At 56.1% G+C, this 9,491-nt stretch overlaps 2 non-coding genes and 1 pseudogene across 2 annotated transcripts; all 3 read right to left on the bottom strand.

Moving 5' to 3' along the window:
* Positions 1-333: 333 nt before the first annotated feature.
* Positions 334-2,665, bottom strand: LOC146722652 (large subunit ribosomal RNA; annotated as a pseudogene).
* A 1,054-nt stretch (positions 2,666-3,719) lies between these two features.
* LOC114943113 (5.8S ribosomal RNA) lies at positions 3,720-3,874 on the bottom strand. The gene has a single exon (XR_003821954.2). It is a non-coding gene; the product is annotated as a 5.8S ribosomal RNA (ribosomal RNA).
* Positions 3,875-4,672: 798 nt separating this feature from the next.
* Positions 4,673-6,592, bottom strand: LOC114943115 (small subunit ribosomal RNA). Its single transcript, XR_003821956.2, has one exon. It is a non-coding gene; the product is annotated as a small subunit ribosomal RNA (ribosomal RNA).
* Positions 6,593-9,491: the final 2,899 nt, after the last annotated feature.

Genomic DNA, 9,491 nt, shown 5'->3' on the forward strand with positions numbered 1-9,491 from the left:
CGCAATGCTTTGTTTTAATTAGACAGTCGGATTCCCCTAGTCCGTGCCAGTTCTGAACTGAGCGTTGAATGGCGGCCGAAGAGGACGACCACGACGGCTCGCGCCGCCACGGAAGCCTCGCAGCAAGGAAGATCCGCGGGAGGCCAAGGCACGGGACCGAGCTCGGATCCCGGGACCGGCGCGAGAACGCCGACCGTTCACCTTGCCCAGGCCCGGCACGTCAGCCAGACCCGCTTCCCGACCAAGCCCGACACGCCCCGCTCCTCAGAGCCAATCCTTATTCCGAAGTTACGGATCCAATTTGCCGACTTCCCTTACCTACATTATTCTATCGACTAGAGGCTCTTTATCTTGGAGACCTGCTGCGGATATGGGTACGAACCGGCGCGACACCTCCACGTGGCCCTCTCCTGGATTTTCAAGGTCCGAGGGGAAGATCCGGACACCGCCGCAACTGCGGTGCTCTTCGCGTTCCAAACCCTATCTCCCTGCTAGAGGTTTCCAGGGAACTCGAACGCTTATACAGAAAAGAAAACTCTTCCCGGATCTCCCGACGGCGTCTCCAGGTCATTTTGGGTTACCCCGACGAACACTCTTACGAGGGCCCGAATTGTATGCGGTTCCGCTGCCGGGTTCCGGAATAGGAACCGGATTCCCTTTCGCCCGACGGGCGTGTGTCTTTCGTATAATATTTATTATTATTTCTCGACACTCGAGTATATTGTACGCCGTCATTGACATAGGATTTCTCCTAGGGCTTAGGATCGACTGACTCGTGTGCAACGGCTGTTCACACGAAACCCTTCTCCACGTCAGTCCTCCAGGGCCTCGCTGGAGTATTTGCTACTACCACCAGGATCTGCACCGACGGCGGCTCCAGGCAGGCTCGCGCCCAGACCCTTCTGCGCTCACCGTCGCGACCCTCCTACTCGTCAGGGCTTCGTGACGACGCGAGAGAAGACTAACGCCCGCTCCCGGTTGCCGCCCCACTTGCCGCTGACGGCAGAGTATAGGCTCGACGCTTCAGCGCCATCCATTTTCAGGGCTAGTTGCTTCGGCAGGTGAGTTGTTACACACTCCTTAGCGGATTCCGACTTCCATGGCCACCGTCCTGCTGTCTTAAGCAACCAACGCCTTTCATGGTGTCCCATGAGCGTCGAGTTGAGCGCCTTAACTCTGCGTTTGGTTCATCCCACAGCGCCAGTTCTGCTTACCAAAAATGGCCTACTTGGCACTCTGATCCGAAGATGCTCGTGGCTTCATAATTCAAGAAAGCCAGAGATCTCACCCATTCAAAGTTTCAGAATAGGTTGAGGTCGTTTCGGCCCCAAGGCCTCTAATCATTCGCTTTACCAGATGAGACACGCGCGCGTTCCGTGCGGAACGGCCGAGTGCCAGCTATCCTGAGGGAAACTTCGGAGGGAACCAGCTACTAGATGGTTCGATTAGTCTTTCGCCCCTATACCCAGTTCCGACGATCGATTTGCACGTCAGAATCGCTACGGACCTCCATCAGGGTTTCCCCTGACTTCGTCCTGACCAGGCATAGTTCACCATCTTTCGGGTCCCAACGTGTACGCTCTGGGTGCGCCTCTTCTCGCGATGAGAACGAGACGCCCCGGGAGTGCGAGGCCGCATCGCGACGCTGCCCATCCTCCCTAGGTCGACGGCCAGGGCCGACCTTCACTTTCATTACGCCTTTAGGTCTCGCGACAAGTCCCAATGACTTGCGTACATGTTAGACTCCTTGGTCCGTGTTTCAAGACGGGTCCTAAGAGTACCAAAAGCAGTAGCGTCGCCAACCGGTATCGGTCTCCCGCGAGACCGCGGGAGACGTTCGCAGGCCTGTCGAAGGTGTACCGTACTGTAACCAACCGCGGGCCAGGACCGGGGACGGCGCGAAGTCCGTAACCTCCGAGTACCGTGGCGCGCGCTTGCGACGGTCTCGACGCACCGTGAATAGTGCAGCCTGATACCTTGCGCGTACCGCCGAGCAGCCGGCTGGGCGACCGAGGGTTTGTCGCGTGCCGTTTTACCGGCGACGCGACAGACACCGCACCCGGGCCGTAGACCGACACCCAGCAGGTCGCGACGTTCTACTTGGGGAGAAGTGCACGACGATGAGCGCCGGACATCGGCGCACGGTAGCGTGCCCGCGCGCGAGCCGCAAGGACTCCGCGGGACATCGCCGACCGACGCGAAGCCAGCGCCGCTGACGATGAATCTCCCCGTTCAATCTTTTGGGTTTCTTAGGTTTACCCCTGAACGGTTTCACGTACTCTTGAACTCTCTCTTCAAAGTTCTTTTCAACTTTCCCTCACGGTACTTGTTCGCTATCGGTCTCGTGGTCGTATTTAGCCTTAGATGGAGTTTACCACCCACTTAGAGCTGCACTCTCAAGCAACCCGACTCTAAGAAAAGATCCTCCCGAGGCGCGCACCGGTCGCTACGGGCCTGGCACCCTCTACGGGTAAGTGGCCCTATTCAAGATGGACTTGGACGCGACGCGGCACCTCGGGATAAGCGGATCCTCCCAAACACCACATTTCCCTGCGGCGGAACCGCGGGATTCGGTGCTGGGCTCTTTCCTGTTCGCTTGCCGCTACTAAGGAAATCCTGGTTAGTTTCCTTTCCTCCGCTTAATAATATGCTTAAATTCAGCGGGTAATCTCGCCTGCTCTGAGGTCGTCGCATAGTGAGTTTTCGTAGCCGTTTGCCTCCTCCGCGTCGCTCATCGTCGTCTCTCCTCTATAATATATATTATAAGAAGGAGAGAGAGAGAGCGTCGAACGAGAGAGCAGCAGCGGCAGCACACGGAATACGCGAGAAAGCAAATCGCCGGGGCGCTAACCGCACACACACTCGTTGGTGGTAATGGAGACGATATATCGCGGGGTTCGAGATTCTCGGCTCTCCCTTTTCTTTTATATACGAAATTCGGGCGGAATCGATTCGACGAGTACACGACGCGGCGCGCCGGTCCCCTTTTTTCGCTTTACAAAAATTTCGTGGACTCGGACACGCGGTCGGCTCGCGATTCAAAACCCTTCTCCGTAAAGAGGTAAAGGATTACGAATGCTCTCTCCGCCGGACGACGACGCGCCGTATATTTCTCCGTAATACCGTTATGTGTGCGGGCAAGGGCGCCTCGGCATAAGACGCGCGAGCGCTATCGCACCGAGAGACGCGGCACAGAGTGCGAGAGCAGTCCGGTCAGTCTGTGTGATGTACGGAGAGGAGAGACGGTAAGACAAGCGCTACCTACTTTCGGGAGACAACGACGCACGCGCCGCTCTAGGGAAAGCGGTGCCATTCACCGTCCTGACCCTTTTTTGGCCGTTTGTTGCTCCCTTCGCGCGCGCTCTTACTCTCATCCCATTTCTTCTCGGCTCTCGCGTACACACACGACTTGGATACACAAACACGCTTCCTCTCTTAATTCGCGCAGCATTCTCTGGGCGCGCGTTCGCCAACGTTTTACACGCTTGTGCGCTTCTCCTCCTCATTATTATTATTTCGGTGTGTCATTTCAGACGACGCCAGGATTTGCACAGCGGCCGGTCGGCGCGGCACAGACACCTCGGGCGAACGTCCAACGATCGCTCGTACGCCCATTGTAAGCGTTGCACAAAGCACAGGCGACGCGCGCGCCATTCTCTGGTCGCCCGCGTCGTGGCCGTGCGCGCTTTTCGGGCGCAAGCAGTTTAGGGGTACTAAAACGAACCTCAGCCAGGCGTGGTCCGGGAATTGTATCCGTGGACCGCAATGTGCGTTCGAAATGTCGATGTTCATGTGTCCTGCAGTTCACAAGTTGACGCGCAATTAGCTGCGTTCTTCATCGACCCACGAGCCAAGTGATCCACCGTTCAGGGTAATCGTTCGAAATTTTTGCTTTCACGAAGAAACGCGCTTCTCGTTCAACCATCGTGGTCTCTTCTCTCGGACGAGAGAGAGAGAATAATCGTGGTGCTCTTTGATCAGCCTGTCCGCGCGCGTCCTCGGACGCGCGCGGACCGCCGTCTCCCGCCAGGGAAGGCTACGGCACAAAGATAGAGTTGTGTGTTTTTCGTTCGGAGCGTCTCTCCCGCAACGGGAGAGCCGGGGCGGAAGCTCTTTGAAGAAACCGTCGGATCGACACAGTTGACAGATTGATCGAAATATCATCGATCCCTTCTCTGTGTTATATATATATTATAATAATATATGGGGGTCCTCTCGCTCGGCACTCGCGGTCGCACACCGTGTGTTCTCGGCACGCTGACCGCTGCCCCGCGACAACGGGGAGGGCGCGCGTCGACGAACGTCGTGGGTGCTGCACACACGCGTGCGCGGGCATAGGTTACCACCGGTTCGCGCTCAACGCCGAATCGACGCTCTGTGTGTGTGTGGCCGGAGAATGGCACACACACGAGCGTGATCGCGAAGCGTCTCGCTCCGAATCGTCGTCGAACACCGCCGGGCGCGCTGCTCTGCTTGCCGACTACTTTCGGTCAGAGAAGCGCGACGGCGTCCGTCGTTATATCAAAACACAACAACAAATTCCGTCAAATCCGTTATTTTCTTTTTCTCTGAGAACGCCTTTTCAGCGCGTCCATTCAGTCGCCGACTGCTGCGAGCGCGCGTCTTTCCCAAAAGAGAGGACTCTCGACGCAGAGCAGGACCTCCGGAACGTTAATGATCCTTTCGCAGGTTCACCTACGGAAACCTTGTTACGACTTTTACTTCCTCTAAATGATCAAGTTTGGTCATCTTCCCGGCAACATCGGCAATGCCGAGACATTGCCGCGCACCAGTCCGAAGACCTCACTAAATCATTCAATCGGTAGTAGCGACGGGCGGTGTGTACAAAGGGCAGGGACGTAATCAACGCGAGCTTATGACTCGCGCTTACTGGGAATTCCTCGTTCATGGGGAACAATTGCAAGCCCCAATCCCTAGCACGAAGGAGGTTCAGCGGGTTATCCGGGCCTTTCGGCCAGGGAACACACGCTGATTCCTTCAGTGTAGCGCGCGTGCGGCCCAGAACATCTAAGGGCATCACAGACCTGTTATTGCTCAATCTCGTGCGGCTAGAAGCCGCCTGTCCCTCTAAGAAGATTTGTTTGTACGTTGGTAGTAAAAACCCGCCAGCCGAAGCCGGGGGCCTTCGCGATACCATAAGGTACGCCTATTTAGCAGGCTAGAATCTCGTTTGTTATCGGAATTAACCAGACAAATCGCTCCGCCAACTAAGAACGGCCATGCACCACCACCCACCGAATCAAGAAAGAGCTATCAATCTGTCAATCCTTCCGGTGTCTGGGCCTGGTGAGGTTTCCCGTGTTGAGTCAAATTAAGCCGCAGGCTCCACTCCTGGTGGTGCCCTTCCGTCAATTCCTTTAAGTTTCAGCTTTGCAACCATACTTCCCCCGGAACCCAAAAGCTTTGGTTTCCCGGAAGCTGCCCGCCGAGTCATCGGAGGAACTTCGGCGGATCGCTAGCTGGCATCGTTTATGGTTAGAGCTAGGGCGGTATCTGATCGCCTTCGAACCTCTAACTTTCGTTCTTGATTAATGAAAACATTTTTGGCTAATGTTTTTGCTTCTGTCCGTCTTGCGACGATCCAAGAATTTCACCTCTAACGTCGCAATACGAATGCCCCCATCTGTCCCTATTAATCATTACCTCGGGGTTCCGAAAACCAACAAAATAGAACCGAGGTCCTATTCCATTATTCCATGCACGCAGTATTCAGGCGAAGGTAGCCTGCTTTAAGCACTCTAATTTGTTCAAAGTAAACGTACCGGCCCGACTCGACACTCAGTAAAGAGCACCGCGACGGGATATTAGTTGGGCCGCCCCTCGCGAGGCTAAGCCCACCGGTAGGACGTCCCACATCACGCCAGTTAAACACCGCGAGCATGAACCGACGGTGTGCGACACAGATTCAACTACGAGCTTTTTAACCGCAACAACTTTAATATACGCTATTGGAGCTGGAATTACCGCGGCTGCTGGCACCAGACTTGCCCTCTAATGGATCCTCGTTAAAGGATTTAAAGTGTACTCATTCCGATTACGGGGCTTCGGATGTGTCCCGTATCGTTATTTTTCGTCACTACCTCCCCGTGCCGGGAGTGGGTAATTTGCGCGCCTGCTGCCTTCCTTGGATGTGGTAGCCGTTTCTCAGGCTCCCTCTCCGGAATCGAACCCTGATTCCCCGTTACCCGTTACAACCATGGTAGGCGCAGAACCTACCATCGACAGTTGATAAGGCAGACATTTGAAAGATGCGTCGCCGGTGCTAGGACCGTGCGATCAGCACAAAGTTATTCAGAGTCACCAAAATAAACGGTGGACGAACGGCGAGCCGCCCGCCACCGATTGGTTTTGATCTAATAAAAGCGTCCCTTCCATCACTGGTCGGGACTCTGTTTTGCATGTATTAGCTCTAGAATTACCACAGTTATCCAAGTAAATGTGGGTACAATCTAATGAACCATAATTGATTTAATGAGCCATTCGCGGTTTCACCTTAATTCGGCATGCACTGAGACATGCATGGCTTAATCTTTGAGACAAGCATATGACTACTGGCAGGATCAACCAAGGAGCTTCGTGTTCGGTTACTCGCAAGGGAGTAACTCGCGAGCGAGCCCGAAGACTCGTCGCTAGCTCTTTTTCGCGCGCGCGCGCGTTCGATGCCGAAACACCGACGCGCGCGCGACACGCTCGTATGTGCCATTTTATTTGCCGCCGGTCTTGCTCAGCCGGTCGGCGACACTCTGCTGTGTTTAACGCTATTATGTAAAGCGTACGAGAGAACGACGGAGGCGAGAGTAAACCCCCGACGCCGCCGCCTCTCCTCTTCTTCCTCCTCCTCTCCGTTCAAAAATCCACAAGATCAAAATACTCGTGATCTTATTCTCTCAAATGTTATGATGCGCGGTCTCGAGAGACCGCGTGATTCATCCTGACGCTAGATCGACGATGGCGATGCTTAGACGTCGAGGACTGTTCTGTCTGGTTCGTACGCGTTTAACCGCACACGACCAGCAATAAGATTTCGCTACGGCGTACAAAGCGAGCGGGAAGAAGCAACTCTTCCCGCAAACTCGTATCCGTGGAGTAGATGCTCGGTAAGCGCGACGATTCCGCTGCTGCGTACGAAACGAGAGGGAACCGCGCGGCCAACACACTAGAGGCGTGCGCGCCACATAAGAGCCATTCGGTCTTGCGACACCGACTCGTGGCAATGCTGTGCTCGTAATAAATAAGTGTGCGTTAATTTTGCGCGCGTTCGGCGACGAACGAGAAGAGCCGCACCGTAATCCCCGGCGAAGAGGAATACGAGACGACGCGAGAGTCGAACGTACGTTCTCGCGAGACACGCAACCTCCAAGCATGAGAAGACTTGGCGGCGGCGCGTTCTGCGACGATCGTATATTATTTTATATATTTGTGGCTTCCAAATCAAACAATTTATATAAATGTTCTCTCCGTGTCAGAGTCGCGACTCGACAAAATCCGTTCTCGACCCGTTCGGGCGATTCTTCGTTTGTCAACGTCGAGAGCGCGACACGTACAATATTAATCTCTCCTACCCTCTTATAGTACCCAACCGACCGGCCAAGCGGTCGGCGACGGTACGGAGAGCGGTCGAAACACGCCGGAGTGGCGAGAGACTCGAGAAAGTACGTTTACGACTCGTCCGGACTCGCTCGACTCGTTCGACGCGCCGAGCGCGACGTATCTCTTATAGTACCCAACCGGCCGGCCAGGCGGTCGGCGACGCACGGTCCTACGCACGGCCGTATGCGAGCGCGAGCGCCGAAAGGCGCGTTCAATCGAGACATTGTCGCGGAGAGCGAACGATCGAAAAGTCCTATTGTACGATAAAATATTATCACAATAGCCGTATGGCGAATGTCAAACAACGATAATTAGCATTAATTAAGAAGGAAACAAACGAAATGCCGGGACAATAAGGTATAAGCACCGACGGTACCTCCGGGCCGGGCGGCACCTCCGGGTCGGGCGGCACCTCCGGGCCGGGCGACACCTCCGGGAACCACGGCCGACCGGCGACACCTCCGGGCCGGGCGACACCTCCGGAAACCACGGCCGACCGGCGGCACCTCCGGGCCGGGCGGCACCTCTGGGCCGGGCGACACCTCCGAGAACCACGGCCGACCGGCGACACCTCCGGGCCGGGCGACACCTCCGGGAACCACGGCCGACCGGCGACACCTCCGGGACGGGCGGCACCTCCGGACGACCAAATGATCTCTCGAAGTCAGACGACCGCCGGCGGTACCTCCGGAACACTTAACGACGATTTACGGCGCCGCAACGAGGAGAGCTACGTAAAAACGTTTCGGACGAAAGTTACTTACTATTCGGCGCTCGCTCGACATTGAGGGCGCTGTCCGATTACTAACTCGAAACGTGTCTCTCAAACCCACGTGTCAGGAGACATATATTTCGAATTATTACGGATGATACGCAACACGCAAGCTGCGGTGACCGCGATTACGGTACGGAACACTCGCCCGATGCGAAATCACGCGCGCGGTAACCGAGACGGCTCGTTACGGGCGTGATTATACGTGCGGCACCACATAACGGCCGGCGTCAACTTGGGGACGGACGGCACCTCCGGGACGGGCGACACCTCCGGACGACCGAATGATTTCACCAAGTCCGTCGCCCGCCGGCGGTACCTCCGGGGCACTTGACGGCGAGTAGCGCCGCTACGAGGAGATAATGCTACGATACGGAAATACGTTTCGGACAAAGGTTTCGTACTTTTCGACGCTCCGCACGACCGCGCGACACGATTATTACGATATCTGCTAATTCCCGGCTACCACTCGTCGGATGCACAATCTTCGAGATTCTACGACCGATACGTGGACGAATGCAGGCAAGATGCCGATAAGCGAAGCCGGAGTGTTTGCACGAATAAACTTTCCGATGCGTCCTCATTTAATTAATCTCATTTAGCTCGCTCGATAGCGGTACAAGCGAGAACTCGGGAACAGGCGCAAGTTCGCTCGCGGCGCGTTGCTCTCGCCGGCGAGCGAGAAATTTTTCCAAGCCCGATAGCGGCGTGTTGCCTTGATTAGCGGGCGACACCTCCGGCGGCACGCGCCGCCTGTAACCCAAGTACGATCGCGGCGTGTTGCTTTCGTTGGCGGGCGACAACTCCGGCGGCACGCGCCGCTCGTAACCCAAGTCCGATCGAGGCGTGTTGCATTCGTTGGCGGGCGACACCTCCGGCGGCACGCGCCGCCCATAACCCAAGTCCGATCGCGGCGTGTTGCTTTCGTTGGCGGCCGACACCTCCGGCCGCACAAGCCGCTTTTTCCAAGTTTGCTCGCGGCGTGTTGCTTTTGCCGGGCGAGCGACAAATTCTTCCAAGTCCGTTCGCGGCGTGTTGCTTTCGCCGGGCGAGCGAGAAATTCATCCAAGTCCGTTCGCGGCGTGTTGCTTTCGCCGGGCGAGCGAGA

The sequence above is a fragment of the Nylanderia fulva genome, unplaced genomic scaffold (genome assembly GCF_048542155.1).
Source record: "Nylanderia fulva isolate GAGA-0341 unplaced genomic scaffold, ASM4854215v1 Scaffold290, whole genome shotgun sequence".
NCBI lineage: Eukaryota > Metazoa > Arthropoda > Insecta > Hymenoptera > Formicidae > Nylanderia > Nylanderia fulva.